Source organism: Puma concolor, chromosome B2 (assembly GCF_028749965.1).
Source record: "Puma concolor isolate L17-30 chromosome B2, mPumCon1.1.hap2, whole genome shotgun sequence".
Classification (NCBI taxonomy): Eukaryota; Metazoa; Chordata; class Mammalia; order Carnivora; family Felidae; genus Puma; species Puma concolor.
The window spans coordinates 36,042,648-36,069,534 of record NC_141671.1 but is presented as its reverse complement, the minus strand read 5'-3'; the positions used below and the strand labels follow the sequence as shown (position 1 = coordinate 36,069,534).

General features: G+C 49.2%; 1 long non-coding RNA gene across 1 annotated transcript; it reads left to right on the top strand.

Moving 5' to 3' along the window:
• Positions 1-8,871: 8,871 nt before the first annotated feature.
• Positions 8,872-14,431, top strand: LOC147580916 (uncharacterized). Its single transcript, XR_015251202.1, has 2 exons — positions 8,872-9,599; positions 12,994-14,431. It is a non-coding gene; the product is annotated as an uncharacterized LOC147580916 (long non-coding RNA).
• The last annotated feature ends 12,456 nt before the right edge of the window (positions 14,432-26,887 follow it).

Sequence of the window (26,887 nt, the reverse complement as noted above, 5' to 3'; positions counted from 1 at the left end):
GTGAGGCTTTTGCTAGACAAACTGATCTTTCTGTGACAACAATCAGTCACCTCTCAAAGTATTTGTTCTTTTGCTAAAAGACCTGACCAATGGTGTGCTGGTAAATGTTGAACCATCAGCTCTCCAGGGGGCAAAAAAAAAAAAAAAAAAAAAAAAATATATATATATATATATATATATCAATCTATCAATCTATCTATCTATCTATATATATCAATAACTTTGAAAGAACCAATGATAAAAAAAATTAGGGGTGCCTGGGTGACTCAGTCGGTTGAGCGCCCAACTCGTGGTTTCAGCTCAGGTCACCATCTTATGGTTTGTGAGTTCAAGTCCCATATCGAACTCTGCATGGAGCTTGCTTGGGATTCTCTCTCTCTCCCTCTGCCTCTGCCCTACCCCCCTCAAAATAAATAAACTTTTAAAAATATATAGTAAAATAACTAGAAAGTGATGTGTTCTCAGTATACATTACTTTTATTTTTAATATAATATATTTGTGAGTTTATAGCCTCCATTTTCAACAGGGGTGAAAATGCGTTCTTGTTGGGGACAAAAACAATCTTATTCTTTTTATGTATAAAGGTAGGCTTTCGGTACATAAACAGACATATAGCATGTCTTGTGACATTAAATTTTCATGGGGAGGGTGGTAGGAAATTAGGGGGGAAAATGTCTGAAAAGGCTGTTTAGTAGGCAATAGTGAGCAAAAGGATGAGAAACACTGGTTTGTATAATTTAATTTTTTTAATTTTTTAACATTTATTTGTTTTTGAGAGACAGAGAGAAACAGAGCGTGAACAGGGGAGGGGCAGAGAGAGAGGGAGACACAGAATCCTAAGCAGGCTGCAGGCTCTGAGCTGTCAGCACAGAGCCCGAGGCGGGGCTGGAACCCACAAACTGTGAGATCATGACCTGAGCTGAAGTCGGACTGTTAACTGACTGAGCCACCCAAGCGCCCCTAATTTTTTTTTTTTTTTTGGTTTTTAAAAATGTTTGTTTATTTTTTATAAAGATTTTTTAATGTTTACTTATTTATTTTGAGAGAGAGAGTAGGGGCATAGAAGGAGAGAGACAGAATCCCAAGCAGGGTCCACAATCACCATGGAGCCCGACATGCGGCTTGATCCCATGACTGCGGGCGAGATCATGACCTGAGCTGGAATCAAGAGTCAGACGCTTAACCGACTAAACCACTCAGGCACCCCAATGTTTATTTAGTTTTGAGAGAGAAATAGAGAGAGAGAGAGAATGAGCAGGTGAGGGGCAGAGAGAAGGAGACAGAGAATCCAAAGCAAGCTCTGTGCTGTCAGCACAGAGCCCCACATGGGGCTCGAACCCACGAACCACGAGATCCTGACCTGAGCTGAAGTCAGCTGCTCAACCAACTGAGCCACCCAGGCACGCCTATAGAATTTAATTTTCAGCGATGGCTGTGTTTAACAATCAGCTCACAAAATTCCTGAATCTTTAACAATTGATTTTTGCAAGTCTGTATGAACTGGCTCCAGCACACCCCGCTTAGAGTGAGGCAGGTGGGCGCAAAGTAGAGGAGGGGGAAAGAAACCCCTCCTGCGGTATGGCAGGCTGGTGGGAAAGATGGTGTCAGGTGTTCAGAAGACACAGAGAGTCTCTGGACCACCACAAATCAATGGGGGCCGCCCCTCTGTCAGCCACTGTCTGTCCAAGACCCTGGGTCCTGGCCTGTGCCATCCCATCAGGTGACTCCCCTGTCCTGGCAGGTGGGTGGCGGCATCCTGCAGGGCCCCCCCAACCCAACGGGGCACAACAGGGATTTGTGCACAGGCCCTCACCCTGGCGCTGAAGGGAGGCTCAGAGAATTCAAATCGTCTTTGTTCAGTGCCTCTGGTCGGGTGGTTCTGCTGAAAGACCTACCTCAGGCAGCAAGGGGAGTCAGGAAGGGAGGGGCCCGTATTCCCATGGGGAGCCAGAGGGGCCCATTCAGTGATGTGCCTTCTCATGAGATACTCCCGGGCGATGAGGATGACACAGCCCTCAATTAGTCTCGATTAGGTTGGGCCCGTGGAAACTTGGACGGCTTTGGGCACCTTTCAGTGCTGTCTGGGGTGGGGGAAGAGGGTCAGGGCCCCAGGCATGCAGATCCCAACTGACGCCAGCATGGGGCCCCCAGCTGGGCTGACAGCTCGGTGGCTGGCGGGAGGGGGTGGAGAAGCGTGACAGTGGTTGCTCTAATTGCTTCAGGGCAACCAGTTCAGAGTCAGCCAAAGGCACTTTGTTTTCTGTAAACAGGGCAGAGAGAGGAGAGGGCGCCGGAGACAGGAAGTGGGGGCTCCCTCTCCTCTAGTCTGTCTGTCCCCCTTTCTGACCCATTAGGAGGCTAAGGTCTTGCCTGCTCATCCCAGAGCCTCTGGACCCTGCATAAATCTTCTGCAAGGCTTTCAGAGTCTCATGTGCCGAAGGCCCAGCTGCCTCTCGAAAGGGTCAGGCTGAGAAGTGGCCCCAAGCTCCAACTTTCCTCTGTAGCCTTGCCTTTCCCTTTCCCTGTCCTGTAAAATGGGCTTAATCATTGCCTCCCCACCCGCTCAAGGCGTGGGAGGTAATTGGTATGAGTTGAGTGCTCTGACTCCCAGTGGAGGCTCTGGTGGTTCCGGGAGGGGGCGATCATTGCCTATTTGAGTCCCCAGCTGCCTGAGGCTTCTTTTTACAAAGGTCATTTATATGGTGCCCCCATTCACTCACTCTTCAAAAACTCACTGAGGACTTGCCCCACTCCCTATCCAACAAGACTGTCCCTGTTAGTCCCTTGACCAGCTTCTAGGAGCTTTTTCAGGCCTCCCTCCAGAGGCCCCTGAGGCCAGCCTGTTACTTGAAGCTCAGGGAGGTTGGTACCCACACTACTAGGTGATGGCCAGCCTCCAGCATGATCCAGGAAGGGTTGGCCCTGGGGCTCCAAACTGGACTGGTGGGCTACGTGCCTGGGAGGGCTGCCAAGGCCAGCTGGCCAGAGTTCAGGGGCAGGACTTACAGTTCTTACACTCATACCCACCCCACCCCCACCCCCCCCACCCCCGCGCACACACACACACATCTCAGCGCCTTTGCAAATGCTGTTCCCTCTGCCTGGAACATTCTTTCTTCTTTCTGTTCTTCATCTGATTAACTTCCGCTTATCTTTTATGCCCCAGCCCAGCCATCACATCCTCCAGGAAGCAGCCTTCTCATTTTCACATTTATACCAAATAACAAATGTCTGTGGTTACAGTTTTCATAGCAAAGGGAACCTGTTTATTGGAGCTGACTTTTTTCGGTGTGGAAATTTGGTTAATGTCTGTGTGTCTACTAGAGGCTTTTCCCAAAAGCAGGTGAAATGTCTGTTTTTGCTCATCATCACACCCCAGTCTAAAGATTTATTGGATGAATGGATGACACGAGTTGCCACCTCTGCGAGGCCCTCCCTATGTGGCGTTCACTACCTGTGCCGCCATCAGCTGTTCACGTGTCTGGTCTCTGGACAATGAGGTGACTCGGTGAGGAATGTGGGGAGCGAAGTCACACTAATTGGGTTCATATGGCCTCTGCCACTCACTAGCTAAATAATAACCCTAAGCGAGTTACTAAATGGCTCTGTGCCTCAGTTTCCCCATCTGTAAAATGAGGGTAACTAGTAAATGAGTTAATGTACGTGAGATGCTTACAGCAAGGTCAGGCAGGTAAGTGCTCCAATGAACGTGGGTGCTGTTACTATTTTTGTAGCTTAGGTCCCCAGTCCCCAGAACCGGGGGGCATAATAGGTGTTCAATAAAGGTTTCTTTCTTTTTTTTTTCAATGTTTATTTATTTTTGAGAGAAAGAGAGAGAGAGAGAGAGCCGGGGAGGTATGGAGAGGGGGACAGAGGATCTGGAGCGGGCTCCGCGTTGACAGCAGAGAGCGCAGAGAGCCTGATGCAGGGCTCGAGATCATGACCTGAGCCGAAGTCGGGCACTTAACCAACTGATCCACCCAGGCACCCTCAATAAAGGTTTCTTGATTGAACCAGCAACGTTTGGGATTGGTCCTGGAGAGAAGTAAACTGAGAGAGGAGACAGGGAGCCTGAGGTGAGGTAGAGAGAAGATAGATAACACAGAAGTCCAGCTGCCCCACATCCCCTGACCGGGGCAAGGCTTTTCCCGCCTGACAGCACCAGTTCATTCCAAGAGGGGCAATTGATTCCAGTTTGCTTTTCCCCTGATACTTGTAGGACCTGCCTCATGGTTTCAAGGGACACCAGCACCACCAGCTGGCATCCGCTCCCCAAACGTCTGGGTTTTGGCTCTGCAACCTTTCTCTGACTTTCTAGGTTTGATATATTTTTTTAGTGTTTATTTTTTATTTTTAGAGAGAGAGAGACAGAGCACAAGCGGGAAAGGGGCAGAGAGAGAGGGGAGACACAGAATCCGAAGCAGGCTCCAGGCTCTGAGCTGTCAGCACGGAGCCTGATGCCGGGCCCGAACCCACAGACCGTGAGATCATGACCTGAGCCAAAGTCAGACGCTTAACTGACTGCGCCATTCAGGCACCCCTTCTAGATTTGAACCATTGCAAACTTTTCTCTGTGTTCCTCTGACCCTAGGGAAACCCTACTGCCCCTTGCACTTGGGACCCTGGGATTCTCTGGCATTCTCTCTTTGCCTTTTCAGTTCTTCAGTACCTAATTAACAATTCTTCATATTAGGTTCTCTCTGTGAAAATGACTGGTGTGGTTTCTGTCTCCTGAATGGACCCTGACTGATGAACTCACGTATCCTTGAACTTGAAGCTCAGAGTGATACGGTCAGAAGCTGGAGACTGCCCCACTCCCCTTGCGCCTTGCTTCAGCCCTAAGGGGTAACAGCGGCTTCGGCCCCTTTGCAGGAATCCTGTGGACCACGGAGGGATGGATATACTGCTCTCAGGGATATCTAATCGGCTCTGGGAAAATCTGGGCCAACAGTTAAACCACACAAACAAAAGAGCTGCAACTCCACACAGAACTGCCTGCTTGGGCAAATGCCAAGACAAACAGTTGCAGAGCTCTGGGCCCCAGCAGGGCTGCAGGCTTCCTGGGCGGGCATGGAGTCATCTCAAGGAGGGGCTGGGCCCCCAGAGTCTCTCCTTCCTGGACTCCGGGTCTTCCGTCATTCGCTCCAGGATTCTCTGGTACAGGCTGCCCTGTTCTTCTATTCTAGAACCTTCTGGTAAAATGTGGATCCCTGCAGGGCTTACCTTCCTGGTGCATGTCAAAGGCAGAGAAGTGCACAAAGGGAACCTCTAAAAATACTGATGCCTGGGCCCCACCCCAGAGATTCTTCTGGTCTGGCCCAGCATTGGTATTTATCAAAGCTCCCAAGTGATTCTACTGTGCAGTCAGAATTGAAATCCAGAGTTAAAAGAATGTATTAGCATGGCAGTTCTCAAATGTGAGAGTGCATCAGAATTACCCGGGGGGCCAGGTCAAACCGTAGCCTGCTGGGCCTCCCCCCGCCCCCAGGTTTTAAGAGGTCTGGGGCAGAACCTGAGAATGTGCATTTCTTACAAGATCCTGGTTCGGGGACCACATTTTGGGAAGCCCTGGCGCTGGAGTTAGCTCAGGTTCAAATCCCACTTCTGCCGGAGGTAGTTAACTATCCACCTGAGAAGGTTTTGTGAGGCCTGAAAGACACAACTTTCATAACACAAGACGAAGAGCCTTACATGTAATAATGTTGAATGAACATTGTTACGCTACAGTTATGATGTTTGGCAGGTGAGGCTACAGAAATCTTGAGTGATAGCATGTTAGTTTGAACCGTCATTTTAATCAGAGCCTCGGCTTCCCCATCTGTAAAATGGGGCTAATGATATCCTGGCACAGCCCACTTTTAAGGTAGTGGAAGGATCAAAGGAGTTCCCTGACGTGAATGCGTTTGGGATACTATAAAGCCCGGTAAGAGAGTTTTATTAGAAATGGGTCAGGCAGGCACAGCCTCAAACTGGAGCTCAGTGAAGAGATCTGAAACACATTCACACGCTGGTGAAAGAGGAATTCTAGTGCTTTCCTCCAGCTTGCCTGTCACCCTCAGGCGTTTGACACGCCTGAGTTGGGGAGTGGCTGGTTAGCTCTTCAAACATCTAAGGGGAAGAGATAGGGGGCTGGGGCACAGCCACCCCCACCTCACCAGAATTTCTGTTAAGAAAAGGAATGTGCTGGAAGAGCCCAAAGCTGTGCAATGAAATATTCCCTCCCTAGACCCTCACCACACGCCACACGGTGGCCACCCAGGTGTCTTTCCTCCTTGATCCTTCCCCCTCCATCCCGTCTGCCGGCCCACCCACCTCTGACCTCCGCCCACCAGCTCCAGGCTGCCCTCCCAGGAAAGCCGAGGGGCAGGCAGAAAACCTATTCTCGGTTCAGGAACCCGTTTACTTGGTTTCATCCCTTTTCAGTTCACCTCAGACACATACTGCATGTCTGTTGGCGTAAGTCTTTTTAAAAGGCTTGTTCACATCAATGCTTTCTGAATTTAAAAAAAAAAAAAAAAAAAAGACGGCTGCCTGGGTGTCTCAGTTGGTTAAACATCCGACTCGATTTCGGCTCAGCTCGTGATCTCACCGTTGGTGAGTTCGAGTCCCAATTTGGGCTCTGCGCCGACAGCGCGGAGCCTGCTTGGGATTCTCTGTCTCCCTCTCTCTCTGCCTCTCTCTCTCTGTCTCTCAAAAATAAATAAATAAACACTGTTTTAAAAGACAAATGTGGGAGGAATGGCCTCCCAGGGGCTGGGCTGGAAAAAGCCGGTAGCCCTCGGAAGTTGAGGACAGGAGAAGTGAGTGGTCCCCACACTGGTGGTTGGGAGGAGTACTTGGACCTGACTTTACTCAGGGGCAGTTTGGCAGAAAGGTCAAAAGCCTGAAGATGTGCATTCTCTGACCTGGGATTCTGGTTGAGGAACCCTCCCAAAGAAATATCACAAAATGGTCAGCCTGGTTTGAGTCTTGGCTCCAATGGTGGATGACTCTGGACAAGTTATGGCTTCCTCTCTAAAATAGGGCTTAATAATTGGATTCCATCACCCAGGGTTGAGGAAGAAATGAGACAATGCTTCACAGGTAGTAAGGTGCTCAGAGATGTTAGTATCTTGGTTGGAGTCCCCACAGATGCAGATCCCAAAACAGGGATTTGGAAGGGGAGCCCGGGAGGCTCATGGGGCCATGTAGACATGACACAAGGAGGGAAGGAAGCCCACACAGGGTGCATTTACGCATTGATCAAGCTCCACACAGAATGAGCTGCCTGCTTGGGAAAATGCTTGGACTTAGAGTTGGGAAGAGGAGGGGTACCTAGGTATTTATTCCTTTAAGTCTTAAAATGCTCAGGGGGCGTCTGGGTGGCTCATTTGGTTACTCATCCAACTCTTGGTTTCAGCTCAGGTCATGATCTCACAGTTGGTGAGTTTGAGCCTCGCATTGGGCTCCGTACTGATAGCGTAGAGCCTGCTCCGGATTCGGTCTCCCTCTTTCTCTGCCCCTCCCCCACTCGCACCGGCGCACCAGCATGCTCTCTCTCAAAAATAAACAAACATTTAAAAAACTACTTTAAACGGGGCACCTGGATGGCTCCATCGGTTAAGCGTCCAACTTCGTCTCAGGTCATGATTTCAGTTTGTGAGTTCGAGCCCCACGTCGGGCTCTACGGTGACAGCTCAGAGTCTGGACCCTGCTTCAGATTCTGTGCCTCCCTCTGTCTCTCTGCCCATCCCCTGCTTGTGCCTTGTCTCTCTAAACTAAATAAATAAACATTTTTTAAAAATACTTTGAAATGCTCAGGACTCTCTGCCTCCACAATTCATTTACGTGAGCGGAAAATAAAGCTTTTTCTGATTTAAGCCACTTATTTGGTTTCCTGTTACACGCAGCTGGGTTTAATCCTCACCTAAAAGCTGGAGGCCAGTGGCTGTCCCATCAGGAAGTTGTCCAACTGACCCATGGAGACCCCATGGCACAGGCAGGTGCCAGGGAAATCACACCACACCAGGGAAGTGATCTCACCAAGGGACCCTACTGGCCCTACCCCACCCTCTTGAAGCCTAATGATGCAGTGAAAAAAGTCCTCCAAGGTCAGGGTTCTCCCGTTTTGCCCAAATCCCTGGCTATCCGGCACCTCCTTGCTGCTCAAAGGTGCCATGGCATCTCCCCAAGCTTGTGCCCCGCGCCCCCACGCTCCCCCACTCTCCTTCACAGCTTATGCGTTCTGCGGCCCCTCTCCTCGGCCTCTCCGCTGTTAGGCAGCAGCTAGCACATCCGACAAGTGGATTGGTGTTACTGGGTTAATGTGTCACCCTCCCAATGAGCAGATGTGCATTTTTGATAGGGCCAGAGGAAGACAAGGCCTCGCGTGCCCAGAGCCGAATGACGAATGACGAGAAAATCACCAGAACAAGAGGCCGCCCTGGGGCTGGTCTCACTTCCCTGTTCCCCTCCGGTGCCCTCCTTCATCCCCTCCCTTGGCACAGCTGGTCGTGGCCACAGCTCCGCCTCACCAGGGGCCGGGGGCCCCCACCCTCCACCGCCATTTGGCCTCACTGCCGTACTGAAAGCGAAAGGAGGAGTTGGAACAGAAAGAAAAATAATAAAACCACTGAAAGAGCAGACACAGCTGGCAGAATATTGGAAAAATTCCCAGGCGGGAATTCCCAGCCCTCCAGGGCGCTGCCAGGCTGGGGACATTCTTAAAGGGCAATCCTAAAGTTCGCTCTCGGCACCTGAGCCCCGGCCCCTCCCCCTCCCCCACCAGAGGGGGTATCGGTGTGAGTCGGTGGGTGGCGCTGTTTTGCGGTGGGAGCAGAGCTAGGGTGGGAGGGAGAGGGTAGGGCTAAGGAGGACACCGAGAGGCTGGGACCCTGGTCGCTAGGCTAGGCAGCGCCTGAGGGTCAAGCCCTTCTGGGGTTTCCGGGGCCGGGGCCTTTCCCTGGGGCAGAAGGCGGCGAGCAGAAGGCTTGGCAAAGCCCCGTGGCGCGGAGGGGCGCCTGCAGGTGTGGGGAGGGGCGCTGGAAAGAGGCGGCCCTGGCAGCAGCTGGGCGGGGGCAGCCAGAAAATTAAACTGGCTGCTCTTACTGAAGCCGCAGGGAGATCGTGCATCCGCTCAGGAAACGTGGATGAGAACTGGACGAGATTGAAACGGGGAGCTGGCTTGGGCTTCTGGGAGCCTGGAGTGGGCACGGCGGTGGTGGGCAGGCCGCCCAAGACGAGGGCAGGGGTACCGCCGCCCCCGGCAGCGCGGCCCCGGCCCACACAGGGGCCGGAGCTGGGACTTCCAGAAGGGAATGCAGGGGGCTCTGCAGCCGGGAGGGGGCCGCGGGAGCGGGGGCGGCGGCGCACCTGAACACCGGGCTTGCGGATTGGCTGGTGGAATTCGCAGAGGAGGCGGAGTCTGGCCACTGTGCAAATCATCACGTCTTCTGGCCTCGCCTGGAGGCCTTTGGAGCTCCTGATTGCATGCTCAGGGCTCGACCCACCGGAAAGGCGCTCTCACCGCTCATGAATTGCAATGAATACTAATACAAGTAATCCACACTGAACTGTCAGTCAGTCCTATGATCTGCCAAGTTCATTAATTCCAGGCAAGGTAAGCCCAATCTACGGATACCTCTCCCCCTCTTCAGTGAGGCCAGGGGACTGCACTACCCCCACCCCCCGCACCCCCCCCCCGCCCCGAACCTCCAAGTCCGCCTGGCCAGCTGCCCCCCAGTTGATTCCACACACACCCGCAGATAAATCTTCTGAAAGCGCTGGCTCCCCACTCCCCTCCCTGGTCTTTGCCACCCTCCAGACCGGTCCACATTACCTGCCAAGCTGACCTCATCCCTTCTTACTGCGGGTACTGGAGTAGTGAGGAAACACGGTCAGAGCACAGGCTCTGGGTTTGAATCCTGCCTCCACCACTCCATGCCTAAGCTTTCTCGTCCGTGAACCAGAGACAAGACCCATGCTTCCTTTAGGTGGGCATTTTGAGGGTTAAATGAGTAAATATATATAAAGTACTTGAAACAGGGCAGGGCATGTAGTAAGCTCTCAATAAATGGGAACTATCATTATGTGTAGTGTTCTGATTTCTATTTATTATTTACATGGCTTATTAGGATAAATGACATTTGTTATTTATATCTGTTATTATGCTAGAATGTCTACAGAGGAGGCAGTCTGGTTTACCAACTTCATCCTGGTAATTGAGCAGTGTTTAGCACCCAGAAGACACTCAGTGGGGTGTGTTGGATTTATTTATTGTTGTAAACTCTGTTCCAACCAAACTCTTCCTCACGTATACGTTCCCACCTCCATGCCTTTGCTCATGCTGTTCCCACCTCTTGAAGGGCCTTACCCCATCCAGCATAATTCTTCCTCCTACTTCCAATTTCCAGCTCCCTGCCTCCTCTCCCCTCAGAGGACCTCCCTGGGCTCAGAACCTGCACGGAACAAGCATTCACTCAAGGCTCAGTGGTTTGTGGCTGGGGGTTTTTTATGCTTTGGCCCCAAAACAGAGTTTCCTCACTGACCTGGCACTTAGCGCTCACCGCCTCCTGCGGTGGCCCCTAAGAAGAAGAAGCACCCCAGCTCCCATTTGTGTCCTTTATCTTGTAGCTTTGACATTCAGAGAGGGCTCCCCAGGTGAAGCCCCCCTGAATAACGAGACATAACTAGACGTGTGGTCTCCAAACCACAGTTTCTGGGCTTCCTGTTTGGTGAGTTGAGAGACATGGCATCTGTTTGCCTAAGAAATATGAGCCAGGCAGCTCCACATCAACAGGCGTCTTTCCACCCCGGACGGGGCAACAGCTGCCTGTAACTTGGCTGTTTACGCACTAAAAAAAGAAATTCCATGGTGACCGGTTGACTCAAGCCAGCTCCCAATGTGAGGCGGTAGTTTCAAAGTGATCCCAATGACACCAGATGCTCTCCACCCAGTCCTTAATAAAGAGAAAAAAGAAAACAAGGGCAAAACTTCAACAGGAGTATGACTGAGTCAGTACTCGAAGCCGCCTGGAGGGGGCAGCGTCTGAGCTGAAGGTGGATCTGGAAGGTGTTGGCCTAACAGCCCCTCCAGGCAGGCTGGTCCCCTGAAAACTCCCCTTCCCCAGAGACGGGGCACTTACCACTTTGCAGCAAGACCCGTTCCACCATTAGAAAGGTCCTGTCTGGAAAAAAGAAAAAGAAAAAGAAAGAAAGTGAGACAAAGAAAGAAAGAAAGAAAGAGAGAGGGAAAGAAAGAAAGAAAGAAGGAAGGAAGGAAGGAAGGAAGGAAGGAAGGAAGGAAGGAAGGAAGGAAGGAAAAGGAAAAGGAAAAGGAAAAGGAAAAAAAGAAAGATCCTGTCTGGAAGGCTGGAGAAGGGCAGAGGACAGGAGACTGACCTTACAAGTGGCAGGTATGGTCCAGGCTACACAAGGGACCCTCATGGCAACCAAGCCCACAATCATCATACAATCACGGGACTCTTGGCTTATATCCATGTCTTCTTGGGGCGCCTGGGTGGCTCAGTCAGTTGAGCGTCCCACTTCAGCTCAGGTCATGATCTCACGGTCCCTGAGTTCGAGCCCCGCATCGGGCTCTGTGCTGGCAGCTCGGAGCCTGGAGCCTGAATCCGATGCTGTGTCTCCCTCTCTCTCTGCCCCTCCCCTGCTCACACTCTCTCTCTCTAAAAAAGTAAACATTAAAAAAAAGGGGGGGGGGCCTTCTTGAATAGCGTGATTTCATGTTTTCTCCACAAGCAACGGACACACACTCACCACACACTAGGCCTCCTAAGTGCATGGCATATCTCTGAATCCTCACACGCGGCCAGGAAGGCAGGACTGGTTATTTCTGCCATTTTACAGGTGGAGAAAAGGAAGTCCAGGAAGCACCTGCCCCACTTGAAAATAGCTGAGCTGGTTCGAACCTGGCTCTGCTGGGCCCAGAGTCCATTCATTTTTTTTTTTTTTAAGTTATTTGTTTATGAGAGAGAGCGTGTGCATGGGAGGGGCAGAGGGAGGGAGAGAGAGAGAGAGAGAGAGAGAGAGAGAGGGAGACTGAGCGAGTGAGAGAGCGAGGATCCCAAGCAGGCTCCACGCTGTCAGCACAGAGCCCGACATGGGGGCTTGAACCCACGAACCATGAGATCATGACTGAGCTGAGATCAAGACGCTTAACCGACTGAGCCACCCAGGTGCCCCCAGAATCCATTCTTAACCCTGGGGCTAAGTGGAACTTAGTGTCCTCGGCCCTGCCTGTCCCACTGGAGAGCCACCCCCGCCTCTCCAGCACCAGCGTCATGCTTCGCTCCTCCCAGTGGCTACTATCTATGTGAACTTTGCACTCTGCCCTTCTTAACCCAGGTGAAGGGCTTGCTGATAAAGGTTTATGGTTTCCTCCCAGCCTTGCTGGCGACAGACACCTGAGCCTGCTGCTTCCCCCTTCCCCCATCCCCACACTCACGTATACAAAGTCACCAGCCACCCTCACACACACAACACACATACATACCCACACATTCACATATAGACACATAGACACTCGTACATTCACACACACACACACACACACACACACACACACACACACGCGCACCCCTCTGTGGTGGTTGATGGCTGAGGACTGACAGGCTTAGAGATTTACTTTCTAGAAAGTCATACCTGCCTCTCCTTGCTGCCCTTCCCCAGCTATCGGGCTTACAAGCTTCTGCCTCATTTCATGTTTAATAATGAGCCACTCTGGAAGGACCACGGTGGACACTTCTCTTGCCCACAGGCCAGCCTGGGCGTCCTCAGCAGGGAGTTGGGAACCAGCTTTCTTCCCCCCCCCATGCTGCCACCTTGTGGCCTGAGCTCGGAACTGCAGGTTCCCTGCTGGGGGGTATAACCACTTCCCAGGGAGGTTCCAGTAGCCAAGTGGGCTGCTAAGGGAGGTCTACATCCAACTGTCCCCAGTCCACAGATGCACAAGCTAAGTAATGAAGATGCCCTCTTCCTTCACCCGATCCTTACAGGCACGCTCCGTTGGCGGGAGTGACGGGAGACGGATGTATGAACCTCTTGGACCAGGACCCTCATGGCAACCAAGCCCACAATCATCATACAATCACGGGACTCTTGGCTTATAGCCATGTCTTCTTGACATCCTTAAAATCAACCCAGTAGTGGATTTGGCTAAACCACCTGTGACAGCAGGTGACTGTGTGACCTCTGACACTAACCCAGGAGCTACTCTTCCCTCCTTCCCTGGGGTTCTGGAGGGTCTGCCTTTGGCTTCTCACCTGGAGCTTGAGCTCAGAGGTAGGTGTGACAGACTGACCCCCTGACGTCACTTGTTGCGTCCAACGACACTCTTCCAGGCCTCTGTCTTTGTGAGGCAATCCAGGATATGTCCCCACCTTTCCTTCTTGAGCCCAGAGCCAATGTGTTTCAGGCAAAGGGATTTCATCCAGTCTCTTAGTTTTACTCAGTTTTATTTTTGGCCCTTTGCTGCCGTGGGATGAGTTAATTCTGTTCCCTAGGTGATGGCTCACGGTCATCATTAGTCCTGGCTAGTCCCCTCTCGTTTTATGTACTCCCCTTTACTCTATGAGTCCCTCCCATTTCCCTGCCCCAGAGGCAGCCATCCTAGTATATCTTTTTATTTGTATGCATTCTGCAGTGCAGGGGTTTGTAGGCGCGTATTGCCACCAAGCATGGAGCATCGCGTAGTGCCTTGTTCTTTTATTACCCTCTTTAGGTGCATGTTATTTAATGTGTCTGGGGGCAGGATCAATGGATACAACATGTGAGAGAGTGGTAATGCCTTAAGAGTTCACTGAGACTCTCTGCGCTGATGATAATGGAAGTGACTGCACCGAGTCATGTTTCCTAGAACAGACCCTCAGGATTGTGAGCCATGGCACCCTGATGAGGCACGGCTGCCCGCAGGCCTGGGTCCTCACCTCAGCTCTGCGGGACTTACCAAGAGCTCTGGCAGGTCTTTCGCCCTCTGACCGTGTCCTCATCCAGTAAATAACAGGTTAACCCAGGGCCCTTCGAAGGTTTCTTCTACCTTAAACAGTCTTTGAAAGCTGTTGTCTAGGATTCACCAGCCCTAGAATGTATTTAGTCGCTGAGATTCCGACTGAACACCCACTGCGAAGCCAGGCCGTCTAGGTTCCAATTCCAGCTTCCCCGCTTGCTACGGGACATTGGACAAATTACTTTTCATTCTTAAAATGGAGGTGGTGGGGTGCCTGGCTGGCCCAGTCAGCAGAGCGTGTGACTCTTGATCTCGGGGTTGTGAGTTCGAGCCCCGTGTTGGGCCCTGCACTGACAGTGTGGAGCCTGCTTGAGATTCTCTCCGTCCTCTCTCTCCCTGCCCGCCCCCCCCATGCTTTCTCTTTCAAAATAAATAAATAAACTAAAAAAAATTTTTTTTTTTTAATAAAAATGGAGATAGCCATAGCACCTACTGTCTGAGGGGGAGATTAAGTGAGTTAATACAGGTGAACAGTGCCTGGCACCTACTAAGCGTTCAGTAAGGTTATTGCTGTTTTTATTTAAACCCTATAATAACCCTATGAAGTAGTGTAATTAGTTCCATTTTACAGACGACAAGACCAAGGTTCAAGGAGCAAAGCAATTTGCCCAGGCTTGCGTAGTAGTATTGCTGGGAGCCAATTCCAGGTCTCCAGACTCTGAATGCTGTGCCCTTCCCCCCGCAGACAGACACAAGACCTCAATCCCCAGTGTGCAACCTGAAGTTGTTGCGCAAAACCTTCTCGCTGCTGATCTGATGCGAGGTGACCCAGGGGCCATTGTGGGGACAGCCGCTGGCCCTGGTGGTCTTTTCGGTCTTCATCGGCATCCTTCTCCCATACCGTGACCCCTTCTAAGGAAGAACCTGCTTCCTCCGGGGGGTTCGTGGGTGTTCATGTTCGCCAGGCAGCCTCTGAGCCGCCCCGAATCCCAAGGTCAGTCCTGTTGGTAGCATATACATTCAGCCGGGATGTGCCAGAAGAGAGCGGGCCCGACGAGTCAGACCTTGGGTTCTAGTCCCGGCTGTGCCATTTCCTCTGGGCTAAGTTTGCTTTAGTTTCCACATCTGTCCAATGGGCAGTAACGCTGAACAAAGTTGCACGAGCACCAAGTTTTAAGAGACTCTTCCAATCTTGACCGAATGCTAGCAGTTGCCCGATCCCTGTAGAACAAAATGCCTGTTATATAGCCTGATGTGGCCTGAAATGACTTGTCCCCCACTGTGTGCATTTAACATTTTTCCTTTCCCCTCCGGGAAGAGGACTGTCTGGACCTCTGCCATCGTTCCAAAGAAACCACCTCATTCTTTTGGGGGAGTTGCCAAATCCTAGAATGTCAATGCTGGAAAGGACCTTGCGGGCCTTCTGGTCCCAGCGTGGCAAACTTGTCTCTCAAGGGCCACCCCCGCCTGAAGCCGTAAGGGAGGCCGGGTCGGAGCTCCAACGGAAGGAAGAGCACCGTGGTCCTTCTGCTCCAGGTACAGCCCGGAGGGGATGCAGGCCGCCACGTGAGCTCCGTGCCACCTCCAGCTCTGCTGCCTCCTACAGAGGTGCAAGCCGAGTACATGAAGGTCTCTTGTCATCTTTCACCTGACCCTCAGGGCTACCAGATCTGCCAGCCACGTTTGACACAGGAGGTAGGTTTGTGCACCACTCGGACCAGCATAGGGCGGGGCCTACATCACACACGACTACTTACGATCATCACACAACTAGGGTTCCCGGGCTGATGGCTCTATCTTTTTCGTCGTTCTTTAGAATTATCATAGTAGATTTCAGGAAACAACTTGACCTCCACCTCCATGCACAATTTCAACCATGGAAACAATGCACCTTTGTTACTATAGCCATTAAAACAGCGCAGGCTTCTTTCTTTTAGGAAAACAATGGAAATATTTGCTGGGAACCCCCAGACAGCCAGCTAGAAGAAAAGGCCAGAAAAAAGCAAACACAGGGTATAGAGCACCCTTTAAAGTGAGGGAAAAGCTCCAAAGGACAGCACTTATGTGCTGGCAGGCCTAAGGACAGCACAAAACGTGGGAAAGAAAAAGGAGGGGCCTAAAAACCCCACCTAACTGCGGTGTTTTTCCACGACCTGCCCACTCCCGGGACTCTAGGATTGGGCAGGCCACGAACAGGAGCTCGTCTTCAGTGGGGAGTGTGAAATCTTGGGCACAGGCTCCCTGCGAGGGACAGGTGGCTGAGACCCACCTCTGAGGCCCCTCCTGGTCCTGACACAAGTGCTGCGCTTGGGCTCAGAAGCTGGGGAGTTTTAAAAAATCGACTTAACCTTCCTACTATCTTTGTGACCTTGGGAAAGGCACTTCCTCTTTCTAGAATTCAGTTTCCTCATTTGTAAAGTGGGGCCATGATATCACCTCTCTCACACCCTGTAAACACCAATGAAGAAACTTCCTACTCCAAACACACAAAATAAAACGGGATTTTTTTTTTTTATGTTTTTATTTATTTTTGAGAGAGCCGGGGGTGGGGGGGTAGGGGCGGAGAGAGGGGGAGACAGAGGATCCAAGGCAGGCTCTGCGCTGACAGCAGAGAGCCAGACGCAGGGCTTGAACTCACAAACTGAACCCTGAGATCATGACCTGAGCTGGACACTTCAAACCGACAGCCACCCCGGTCCGGTGCCCCAAGAAAACAGGATTCAAAACAAAACAAAACAAAACCTACTTATAAAAACTAGAAGCTATTGGATCACTTTATTCTTTTTGTTAGGTGTTCTATAATTTTTCTACCATGATCATGGATTACCTTTGAATTAAATGTGCGTAATTAAAGGGGATGGAATAGAGCTGATGTGAGGGGAAAATGCTGAGCTCGGCAACTCTCGGGGCCTCCTCTGCACCTCTTGTGGATGCTTTACACGCTGTTACCTCAGGTTTCTGTCTCAACAAGCCTGGAATGGAAGCAGTGGGGCTCCCCCTTCTCGACTGCAAAGACTGAGTTCCCAGAGCCGCCAAAGGCCTTGCCATCACGAGGCCAAGGCCCCGGTGATGCGCCAGGAGCGGGTATTCAAATGCACAGCACTTTTATCAAGGTCAGACTTCCAACTCTGGGAAAAGCAGAACCTTCTTCCTTTCCTGCAACCTGACCACAGAGCCTCTGAGAAAAGCCTTCCCCATCCGAGCAACACTCTGGGAACCTGCTTCCTCCACTTCAGGTCAGGTTCATTTATTATTAAAGAACAGTCTTGTGTCCGGCCAAAGGTTTCTGTGTATGAACTTACTTTTTTTTACGTTTATTTCTTTATTTTTGAGAGAGAGCAGAGGAGGAGGAGGACAGAGAGAGGAGAGAGAGAGGTGCCCCAGAAACAAATATTTTAAAAGTAAGTTCAAGGGAGCCTGGGTGGCTCAATTGGTTAAGTGTCCCATTCTTGGTTTTGGCTCAGGTCATGATCTCGTGGTTGTGCGTTCAAGTCCTGCATTGGGCTCCACACTGGCAGCGCAGAGCCTGCTTGGGATTCTCTCTGCCTCTCTCCTGCTCGTGCTCTCTCTCTCTGTCTCTCAAATAAACTTAAAAAGAAAACTTAAAAAAAGTATTTCTGTGTAAAAGCATTGTTTGCATGTGTTATTCTCCTTCTCTTCAGTAGCAACACAGTGCATTCTCTAAACCAAATCTCTAATTATACTGTGATAAGAAACATCTAGTAATGATTTAATATAAATGCTTTTCTGAAAAAAGAAAAAAAAAAAAAAGCAAGTTAAATCTCGAAATGTCCTGCCATGTGTATGCAGACTGCTTCTTTCAAAGGGCAAATACTGGGGCGCCTGGGTGGCGCAGTCGGTTGGGCGTCCGACTTCAGCCAGGTCACGATCTCGCGGTCCGTGAGTTCAAGCCCAGCGTCAGGCTCTGGGCTGATGGCTCGGAGCCTGGAGCCTGTTTCCAATTCTGTGTCTCCCTCTCTCTCTGCCCCTCCCCCGTTCATGCTCTGTCTCTCTTTGTCCCAAAAATAAAAATTAAAAACGTTGAAAAAAAAAAACAAAAACAAAAACAAAGGGCAAATACTGATCCATGGGGCTTTTGAAATCCCGTGGAGGGGCGGGGGTAGACAACCCACCTGTTCTCCCAAGCTCCAGAGTCACCACCTGCCGCCGACACACACACACACACACACACACACACACACACACACACGTCTGCACCCTGGCAACACAGCGCCCCACCCAAGACGCTGCCCCACCCTGATACTGAAACCGAGGCTGATGGGGCAATGTCTGAGCCGCCCAGGGGAATGGGGCAGATGAGGCCCTCTGCGGCCCGGAAAACCCTCCTTAAAAGAGCCGGTACCGTTCTTCCACCCACAGGTGTCCGCCTGTTTGTTGCTCAAGAGTTCCAACCTGGCCACAGTAAGGAAGTGATACAGTGGAGCAGAGGATCGGGGGACCGCCTCGAAGCTGGCAGGGACACAAACCACCGCCTGAATCTGACCTGCACCAACTCCTGGAGCCGTGGACTGTTTGCTCTCTGTCTGAGGCTTTATCTGCCAGGGAGATGGGCAAGCGGCCAGGGCCCTCTCGGGTGAGGGGTTGAACAGCCAGGCGGCGGCACGCTGCCATACCAGATGTCATGGCTGGTCACTCAGAGGAGCTCTGGGCCAGGAGTCAGGAGGCCGAGGGCCAGGAGATGGCTCCAGCTGGGCTCCATGCATCTGAGTGACTCTCTCCCCCACAACCCTTCACTTCAGGCCCTCCAAGTGTGGAGTAAAGGGCTGGGCAGCAGAAGGATTTCTCATCCGTGCTGCACGAGTCTCGCAGACATTTGTGTTTAAAATATATACACATAGGTCGAACGATTTTCTTAAAGTATTTTTTTAAAGAGAAAACCTATTCAACCATATGCATATTAACATGCTGAAGTTAATCTGCTTTTAGGTTGTTTTGGGGTAGACTTCCCTGTCACTTCTGGAATTGCAACATGTTAAAAAATGTAATCATTTGCATTTACTTCTCTCTAGGACCAAAATACGGGAAAAAATGGGTTCTAAGGTCAATCTAAGACCGCATTCATCAAAACATTACTTTTCTTGTCTTTATAAGCCAGTATTATCCAGCAGAATTCACACTTTTTATAGCAATATCATCTAAACTGTTTTATGCAATTTATATTTCTTATAGAAGATTTCTTTCCAAAAATACACTGGGCTAGTTTTCACCTCTGAAAATCACCATCCCCAATAACCTCTAATTCCTCCTCTGGCTCGGACTTTCCACTCGTCTCCAATTCTAATCCCTGGACAAATTCATAGGGTCTGAAACTTAGTCCACAGAGAACCTTGAAACCTCTTGCCTTTACTTTGACACATGAGGCTTTTTTCTTCATATAACTAGCTTTGTACCCAAATGCCATTCTTCAGCACTCAACTCAAGTACAACCTCTTCTATACAAAACACTTAACGTGGTCTTGGACCTAAGCCTCTGTTTCTTCATCTGCAAAACATGATAGCAGAACCTCCCTCAAGTGGTGAGGTTTAAGTGAACTGGTGGAAGGTGTATCTAAAATACCAAAACATCGACACATGAGTGCAAGGTGCGCTCACTATTCTATTGTCCTTATTACTGTCTCTCGTGTTATCGTCACAGTGGAAACGACTTTGGAGTCAATGAAGTCTCAGTTCTACCGTGCAATAAATGTGTGACCTCAGGCAAAGAATTTGGCCCAGTATTCTCAATAGGGTGGTAATGCCTCCTAGTGGGTGGTTGGGGAATTGATGTGGTGTTTTTAGGACTGTCCCATTGGTCACGGAGCATAACCGGCTTTAGGAGAAGGGGACAGAGATACTAGATGTCTGGCACACAAAGGATTGCCCATGTCGTGGGACTGGGCCAATATGGGTCAGGTACATCGTATGAAAGGTGCCTGGATAAGGCCATTATTTTATTTTATTTTTTTAAAAATTTTTTTTTAACGTTTATTTATTTTTGAGACAGAGAGAGACAGAGCATGAACGGGGGAGGGGCAGAGAGAGAGGGAGACACAGAATCGGAAGCAGGCTCCAGGCTCTGAGCCATCAGCCCAGAGCCTGACGCGGGGCTCGAACTCACGGACCGCGAGATCGTGACCTGGCTGAAGTCGGACGCTTAACCGACTGCGCCACCCAGGCGCCCCTGGATAAGGCCATTATTAAAGAGAATGAGTAAATGGACAAAAGACATTGTCTAGAAATAATGGAATTGCCCTGTACATTCAGACTACTCAATTCTTCCTAATTCCTAATTTCCTAATTCCTAATTCCAGTTATTCCTCTTCTTCTATCAAGGGATATGTGCTATTTAATACACAATATTTTGGTGCCAGGAACTGTTTTGAGCGTGTATCAATTCACTTAAAAACCTCCTAAACCCAGGGGACAGGTACTCATCATTTACTCCCCTCCCCCTACTCCATGTGATAAGGAAGTTATTTTTGACATTACAGTGTTAAGGCCCAGCACATCCGTGAGAACACTGTGTGTACTTCATTTCTCCAACTCATCAGTGTGTTGTCTTGGCATGTTATCCCTACCCCCACGTCTTATCACATTCAAGTAAGTCTGAACGAATCTCTCATGACTTCCTGGCTCTAGTTTTTATTCTGGTGTCTACATGTGCCTTCACTTTCATTTTCCTGTAAGGCAAGTATGGAATGGTTTCAAGCAGGTTCAAGCATCTGACTTATGTCTTCTGGCAGTTACACCTGACTTTCATAAAGAAATGCATACCTTTAGTAAAATGCTTTCCTTTTTTTATCTTAGTTAAGGCTTCATCTTGATTTTTTTTTTATAATGAACATAGAAAATGGACTTCACTTTCTTTTTTTTTTTTTCTTTTTAAATTTTTTTCAACGTTTTTTATTTATTTTTGGGACAGAGAGAGACAGAGCATGAACGGGGGAGGGGCAGAGAGAGAGGGAGACACAGAATCCGAAACAGGCTCCAGGCTCTGAGCCATCAGCCCAGAGCCCGACGCGGGGCTCGAACTCATGGACCGCGAGATCGTGACCTGGCTGAAGTCGGACGCTTAACTGTGCCACCCAGGCGCCCCTGGACTTCACTTTCAAATAGTCAAGGATCTTTTACAATTTTTTTTATTTTTATTTTTTTATTTTTTACTGTCCCTATCTGAGCTTCTTGAGTAATGGGAAATAATAACCCCAATATCATGGAGTTGGTAATGAGAAAAAGCACCACACGTGTGCTCAGCATACAATAATTTGAGTTCCCTTCCCGTCTAATTGTCTACCTTTTCTCTCCACACCTTGCTCAAGGGGGATATCCCCAACACCAACACTGTGAATGTGCTGAAAGAAGGCTCAAGCCAAGTGCCATTTTCTGGTGACAACAATCTCATCCAGCTGTTAGGTGACACCAGAGCAGGTGCCTAAGGGACGCTGGATTTTCAGTCCAGCCCCACAGCCTCTCTACAGAAGCTGCCTCTCCCTGCAAGATTAAGAGGCAAGAACAGGGATGGGCACAGGGTATGGCCAGTGGGCAGGATCCCAGGCCAAGGGCATGGATAGGCTTTGTTCCATATACAAGGGAGGCCTGGGGTAAGGAAAAGACAAATAGACCAACAGGACGACTGTGGGATCAGAAGTAGATCTTAATCCTTACTGCTCTTTAGAATCACCTGAGGAACTTTTAAAGTGTACAGACATCAAGTTCCCACCTCAGATAAAATGTATCAGGACCTCTGGGGACCAGGGTCCAGGTGTTAGTGATTTTTCAGAGGTTTTCCAGGTGATTCCAATATGTAGGCAAAGAGTAGAAAGTCACTGACCTACAGACTCATCAATGATACCATGTTAGGTCTGTTTTGTTATCCCCAACTTTACAAGAAAGAAATTAAGGAAAATAAGTGACTTGCCCCAGGCACACAGCCAAAAGATGGAAATCTGAATCCAGACTGGACTAATTTGAAAACCCATTTTTATTTATTTTTTCCAAGTCTATTTATTTTGAGAAAGAGAGAGAACATGCATGTGTTTGCAAGTGGGGGAACGGCAGAGAGAAAATCCCAAGCAGGGATCCATCCCGATGTATGAGGTATGGCTTGATCTCACAAACCCATATGAGACCATGACCTGAGCGGAAATCAAGACACTCACCCGACTGAGCCACCCAGGCGTCCCTGAAAACCCATATTTTTTTCTTAGCTGATGCCAGAGATGAACCTTTTTTTTTAAGGTTTATTTATTTTGAGAGGAATAGTGAATGGGGACGGGGCAGAGAGAGGGAGAGAGAATCTCAAGCAGGCTCTGCACTGCCAGTGCAGTTCAAACCCATGAAACTGTGAGATCATGACCTGAGCCAAAGCCAAGAGCCGGATGCTTAACCGAGCCACCCAGGTGCCCTGAAAATCCATTTTTTAAAGAGCCATCTAACACTCCTCTAACCCTTCATCCTATCTTTCCCACCCACCTCCCTATATCCCTAGGACTTCAGAAGCTCCTTTCTTGAAATCTGCCTAGATCCTTTTAACCACAGAGGTCTCTCTTAACCTTGGACCCCTGAAGTCAATCCCTTCAAACTGTACAGACTCAAAAGTTGGTAAAGGACCAGGGTCAGTGGAAACAGTGGGAATGTGAAGAATGTGAAGAATGAACTGGGGGCACTCTTGCCTACCCAGCACCATAAAGGAGTCAGTTTCACTAAAAAGTCATTCCTTGGGTACTTACTGCATACAAGTGTGAGGCTATTACTAACTAAGCAGTATATCATCACATGGTGAGTGACACATATATGTCACATTACTACATTCTCAAGATAGTAACAGGAAGCAGTTGTTTTCTATTTCTGTCCTTCGGATGAGAAAATGAAACCCTAGAGATTATGCAGCTGGCCCAAAGTCATGAGCTAGAAGCAAGGAAGCCAGAATTCCAATCCTGACTACTGGCTTCAAAGCCTGAAGGCCTTAACATTATGATGCTCCCTGAAACTAGCACTGGATTAGCTGTTGGGGCAGTCCTTGTCCCAGCTCTGCCAAGGTATCCTTGTTGTCACCTTGGGCAAATTCAGCTTCTCACCTCTAACCATAACACTGGGACTGTGGATTCTAAGACCCCTTCCAGTTAACCCACACCTGGTCCTGCAACCTGGGCTACACCCTTCCAACTCAATCACTACTGGACTGCAACCTTGGACAACTTGCCCAGCCGTCTCTGTACTTCAATCTCAATAAAGTGGGATGATCACATCTGCCTTATAACTAATCATCTCTCTTAATCATTTTCTTCCTGTCAACTGCCATCAAATCCAAAAAGTTGGCCCTGGTTTAGGAACCAGTCTTGGATGAGGCACATGGTAAGTACTTAACCTTTCCTTTCATCCATCTGTTGAGAATTAATCATAATCATCTAAAGAATGGAGCATTCTTCCGGGTCAGTAGACTGCAGCTGCTAGTGGACAATGAAGTAGGTTTAATCAGGGTTCCTGGGTGGCTCAGTTAAGCATCCGACTCGATTTTGGCTCAGGTCATGATCTCAGGGTGATGAGATAGAACCCCATGGCAGGCTCCATGCTGGGTTATTGTCTCTCCCTCTCCCTGCCACACTCTCAAAAAATTTTAAATAGCTTTAATTAACAAGTCCACTGTCAAAATGTAAGCAATCATTGAGATGTGCCTGCTTTTTCTCCCAAGCCAATAAGAAATGTTGCACAATAGACTCCTAACTTGAACCACCTGGTTTTGAAGCCAGAGAAGGTGCTCTCTTGAATCTGCAATAGCTTTGTCTAGCCAAGGAATTCTTCTGCAGTGTTTTCCTGAAGAGTCCACTGGAGAGGGCAGGGCAGAGAGGAGAGAGGAGAGAGAGGGGAGAGAGAGAGGGGGGAGAGAGGGGGGAGGGGGGAGGGGGGAGGGGGGAGGGGGGAGGGGGGAGGGGGGAGGGGGGAGGGGGGAGAGGGGAGAGGGGAGAGGGGAGAGGGGAGAGGGGAGAGGGGAGAGGGGAGAGGGGAGAGGGGAGAGAGGAGAGAGGAGAGAGGAGAGAGGAGAGAGGAGAGAGGAGAGAGGAAGAAAGAAAGAGGAGCACCTGGGTGGTTCGGTCAGTTAAGCAACCCACTTCAGCTCAGGTCATGATCTCACAGCTCATGTGTTCAAGCCCTGTGTTGGGCTCTATGCTGACAGCTCAGAGCCTGGAGCCTGCTTCGGATTCTGCATCTCCCTCTCTCTGCCCCTCCCCCACTTGCAGTCTCAAAAATAAACATTAAAAATAAATTGTACATTTTTCTCTATTAGGTTGATGGTTAACGGGGCACCTGGGTGGCTCAGTTAGGCGTGCAACTTCAGCTCAGATCATGATTTCATGGTTCATACATTGCAGTCCTGCATCAGGCTCTGCACTGACAAGTGTGGAGCTGGCCTGGGATTCTTTTCCTCTCTTTGCCACTACTTGCACTTTCTCAAAAATAAGCTTTTAAAGTTAAAAGGCCCCAAAATTTACCGGTCCTTGCCTATAAGATGCCACATGCACCAATGTTGCTCACATTCCTGAGTTAAAACTAGGGTGATGTCGAGACTAGGAGACCAGAGTAGCCATAGCAACTACCCATAGCTTCAAACCACTCACAAGGTGAATAACGAGTGTCAACCTATTCACGATGTACAGCTTTGTCTTCCACAGACAAGGGCAACATGGACATTCAGTGGTCCTTTGCAAGAAATCTTAGCTTACTGCTTTTGGTACCTGCCCAGATGGCAGCACGTACTGCGTTTAGTATATACACCTCAAATATGCAGGCTTCAGGTGTGTAAAAAAGAAAAACCTGGACACATGGTTAGCATTTCTTGCTGTATTAATACTTGCTCATCATGGGGCACCTGTGTGACTCGGTTGAGTATCTGACTTTAGATTTTGGCTCGGGTCATTATCTCCTGGCTCATGAGGTCAAGCCGCACATCCAGCTCTGCGCGGATGCGTGATACTCTGTCCCTCTCAAAATAAGTACTTGGTTCATCACATGTATCTAAATTTCTAGGTTGGGGGGGGGACACCTTTTACCAAGTTACTTCTAAAAAAAACACGGAGGTCACGTACAATTTACACTTTTTGCCATGAATATGTTTGCAATTAAAAAGAGAGCCCCCAGAGGCACCTGGGTGGCTCAGTTAAGCATCCAACTCTTGAGACTCGGGCCACGATCTCACAGTTCGCGAGTTTGAGCCCCACTTTGGGCTCCATGCTAACAGTGCAGCGCCTGCTTGGGATTCTCTGCCCCTCCCCCGTGCTCTCAAGATTAAAAAGAGAAGCCCCAAATCCTGACCATCAACTGAATGACAAATTGCAGCTTATGAATGGGTTGAGAAAGCTAAGGTGTAGAACGGAATACAAGGGCTTTCTAGTCAAGGCTGGCCTGGGTTATAAATACACTTGTTTAGTAGGATGAGGAATGTGTGAGAACTTCTTTCTTCCCTGTTATTCACCTCTCAAGTGGTTCAACATCACATAAGAAAAAGGCCCCGCACGATGTTCAGCAGAGTGGTACTCAAAACACTTTCTTTCCTGACCACTGCCAAGAGTCCTTACCAAAGCATCCAGCACTCTAAAGCATGGGTTCCTAGCCCCTCCAAATGATAGGTGTGTTCATCCACTCCTTACTATCCACAAAGAACGCAGCTTCTGCTCCCAACCTCACTCCTGGGGAGTCAATTTCATGTCAGGTGGACAGTTATATACATTGCCAACTGAAGTGGGACCAGGACTGCCAGTTCAATTTCTTGTCCCCATTGAATCGGACAGCTGGAATGTAGGAGCCAGCCATTAATGCAATCTGATACATCAACTTCTCAGCGTCCAGCCAGGACGATGAACAAGTTATCCCACACCCATTTATTTGGTAGTACAACCGAAAGGAAGTCAAAAATCCTGACTTGGAACTACTTCCAACTCATGGTTATAGAATCCTTTACCTCCAAACCCTAGTGCAGTTTGCACACTCAATTGCTTACACCCTCAACTCCTACTTTATGATTAAGGTACTCATTTCTTCACCTGATTCCTTATGGCTTACCTATGAGCTCCACTTTTAGTCCCAACACCTTGCCATCTGATCCAATTCACTTTTCCTCTGTTGCTAAGGGACTTTTCGAAGATCCCTCAACTAAAGATTTGCACCTCATGCCATGTCCAAAAACCTTTCTTGTAGGCCACATGAAGCCCTACAACCAATAGCTCTCAAGTCATCCTAAAATGGATGAAACACTAAGAAATTAGTGAAGCTTAGGTCTCACTCTTGAACTCAGGTCAAACAACTACCTGCTAGATACTGAGCTACTATGTGCATCCTTGAATCCCACTCCACAAAGTCCCTGGGTCTTGGACTACCATAGAAGAAAAAAGTAAGACACAAAAACAATTGAATGACAAATTTACATCCCAATTTATAATTATTTGTAAAGCACTCTTGTTGAATCTTTTTGTTGCTGTTCAAAGTTTTTTTTTATCTATAAAGAAATTCTGGAGGCAGAGAGCCAGCTGGAATGGGCTATTAGCATTAAGCAACCTTCCCCCTTGGCTTTAATTTGCAGTTCGGATGGTAAAAAAACAAAAACAAAAACCCACCCCCGAAAGGATAGTAACTTACCCCATATGAAATCTCCGTGAGATACATACTGAAACAAAGGTGCCATTTACAGGTGAAGCAGAGTTAAGGGTACTTGGCTGGCTCAGTGGGTAGAGAGGGCAGGACTTGACTCTGAGCCCCTTATCAGTAGTAGAGATTAAAGAAAAATAAAAGCAGGAAAAATCGCCTATGTACTATTTTTCTGAAGAGCTCAACTGTGCTCTGCAAAGAATATTCTCCATAGAAGAACCTATCCACATTACTAGGAAGCAAGTAACAATGTTTCCAGAAAGTTTCACTTTCTCAAAACCAAGTATATACCTGCACCAAAAGTT